Source organism: Mastomys coucha, unplaced genomic scaffold (genome assembly GCF_008632895.1).
Source record: "Mastomys coucha isolate ucsf_1 unplaced genomic scaffold, UCSF_Mcou_1 pScaffold21, whole genome shotgun sequence".
NCBI lineage: Eukaryota > Metazoa > Chordata > Mammalia > Rodentia > Muridae > Mastomys > Mastomys coucha.
Window position 1 is genome coordinate 167,694,136 of NW_022196904.1, and position 2,923 is coordinate 167,697,058.

The window sequence follows — 2,923 nt, forward strand, 5'->3', positions numbered from 1 at the left end:
TTGGGAACTTGTAAGGACTGCAGAAACTTAGGACCCGACCCCAGACTATTAGATACCAGCACTAGGAGCCAACTGTGGATGGCTTCTTTTCCTTATTTCCCTGTATTTGAACCAGGTCCCCCGCCCACTGCTTTCATGGGAAAACTAAGGACACTTGAGTGATGTGGCCAGTAGCAGGAGCCCAGCTGCCTTAGAGCAGCACATCCTTTGTCACAGGAAGCTCTGGCTTCTATTTCTGACTTGGCCACTGATACTCTAATTGGCCTTGGCTAGGTCACTTGAGAATTTGGGGCAAGCTGGACTCAGGGGCTAGCTCTCAGGACAGAAAGCAGAAAGGGAGTTGTTTCTCAGGATGCTGAGAGCATGCGCTTATTGCCAAACAGACCATTGTCCTAATGGACAATCAGTAATCAGTAGCTAATTACCCTCCAATGCATACACCACAACCACATATCACTCAGAAACAAAATCCAGTTAGGAGAGAGAGGACGAGCTTCAAGCAGCTCCCGTGGTCATTTTTTCAAATGACCTCTCAACAGCTAATCCCTTTATCACACGCAGTCTCTCTATGGGACCTCACTTTGTTTGGCTACCTGGAACTACACAATGGAGTCCTTTAGCTTCCTAAATCCAGGCATGAATAACCATGCCTGGATGCCCATCATGTAGAACTGTGTCAAGAGGCCCCCTTGGCCACACCCTGAAAGTCATAAGATAGCCCCAGACCCTTCATATGACAGATCCTCTCCATGAAGGCCAGCTAGCAATGTGAATTCTTTCAGTCGCTCAAATGGATGGGTACAGCCTTTCCAGAAAACCCTTTGTCAGGTGTTAGCCCTCAGGAGGAGCAATGAAGAAAACTAGGCAGGCCTACGTGTGAGTCACAACACTGTTAGTGACCATGGAAAACGATGAGCAACCTCACTGGTCACCAACAGCAAACTGGTTCAATTAGCTAGTAAGTGCAGCTACCGCCAGCACAGAGTTTGAGAGCTATGAAAAGTCATGCCTCAGGAAGGACTGAAAACATACAGAAAGCTGCTGGCTCATCACTTCATGCAAATGCACCAAAGACTATATTATGGAAGATGGCTGCCTACCTACTGGAAAATAGAATCCATAAACAGGCATAGAAAAAGAAATAACGCTGACTGTATCAGCACGGGGAGCCGGCTGTGGATGGCTTCTTTTCCTTATTTGATTTATTAGTCTCTGTAATGTAAGTCATGGCAATATTCAAAAGCTGGAAGTCTGTTTTAGAAAGAAAGATACATTAGCATCCCTTGTGACTGCAGGCGGTGCTTTTGGGATCCCTGAGCTCATTAGTGAGATAGACACTCTGGCTGGAGACATGAAGGATAGGATTCCACACTGGCTGTGCGCCTGCCTTATATCCACTACCTGAGCTGACTTGAGTTTTCAATTAGCAATAATCATGCCTAGGATAAACCTCATCGGCTACGATACTGCCACTCCGCAAAGCTCTGAGCTGACTTGAATAGACACCAGCAGTCTAAGGGTTTGGGGGGCGGGCAGCAATCTTTTCATTCAGAGGTTCAGAGAAGAGGAACAAATAGAGAAGGGATCTAATTTCTTCCTAGCAGACAGAAAGCACACAGCCCTCCAAACTGTACAGCAGAATAGATAGGTGCTACCCCCTCTGCAAAGCCCCGAAATCCCACACGTGATTTTAGAACCAGGCAGAAGGATGCAGGCAACCTTTCCCCTGTCTCCCGGGGCCTAAACAGCCAGACCGCTTTTCCTGCCAGATGTTCCTTCCAGATGTTCCTTCCGAAGAAGGGTGATCTGTTTTCAAGAGGAGAGAGAAATGTAAAGCTGTGATTACTCCCTCCTGCTCATTGAAAGAGAGATTTTGTCTCCTGCATCTATGACAGAGAAGACCAGCAGCTATGGGAACCTTGATTTGTGAATTCTGGGGATAGCAGTGGTAGGGGGCTGAGTGGGCGTGGTCAGATGGACAACAGTCCAGTGGTGGTGGCCGTCCTGAGAGGGCAACTGTGTTAGTGGATGTATGGGTCTGGTATTTCCCTGTGTGAATTTATTTAATCTTCATTAGAATCCAGAAAAGTTAAGAGCATTATAAAGCAAAAGGTGAAAGGTCAGAAGGTCGCTTCCTTGGAAAAGACCAAAAACTGAAACCCAACTCCAGGAAAACTTTTTTCTACTAAAATATATTCAGGTGCACACCTTTAATCCCAGCACTTGGGAGGCAGAGGCAAGTGGATCTCTGAGTTCTAGGCCAGCCTGGTCTACATAGTGAGTTCCAGGACAGCCAGGGCTAAACAGAGAAACCCTGACTCAGGGGGAAAAATTAAATTAAAAAAATAATAATAATAAGACTCTCCCAGCCCTGGTGATATTTATCAAAACATCCTAATTTTTTTTTTTTATGGACTGATTTAGCCCTTGGTTTTCTTCCACACATGGCCCAAAGTTAGTTCTAGAGATAGGTACCACATTCCTTCCAATACATTCAATAAACTCAGTATGCTTCCTCCCCTAAAAAAAAAAACCTCACGGTCTTCCCACATCAGCATGAGATTCTTAACATATTTTCTCTCCACTTCACTAAAGAACCACTCCACTGTCTAGGAGCTATTTTTCTTCTGCCTGGATAATGTGCCCCAGTCCAGCTCTCATCACATGGGAGGTTTGTCCTGTCATCCTCTGCGAGAATACCGTGTAAGAATGTCTACCCTGACCCTACACAAGAGTGTCTAGCTAGAAAAAGACGATGATACATCTTACACTTGAGCTTTCACAGAGTGGACTTTCCAAAAGGCTGATGCTCTGGGCTGCAGAGGAAGTGTGGGTATTCACTGGTCACATGCCTCCTGGGTTCCAGGGCACGAGGGTTTCACTGATGTTAGTGCTGCCACGAAGAGGCTCAGACCCGTCCACA

General features: G+C 46.2%; 1 pseudogene; it reads right to left on the minus strand.

The window, feature by feature from the left end:
- Positions 1–1,318: 1,318 nt before the first annotated feature.
- On the minus strand, positions 1,319–1,484 carry LOC116104165 (annotated as a pseudogene).
- Between the last annotated feature and the right edge of the window lie 1,439 nt (positions 1,485–2,923).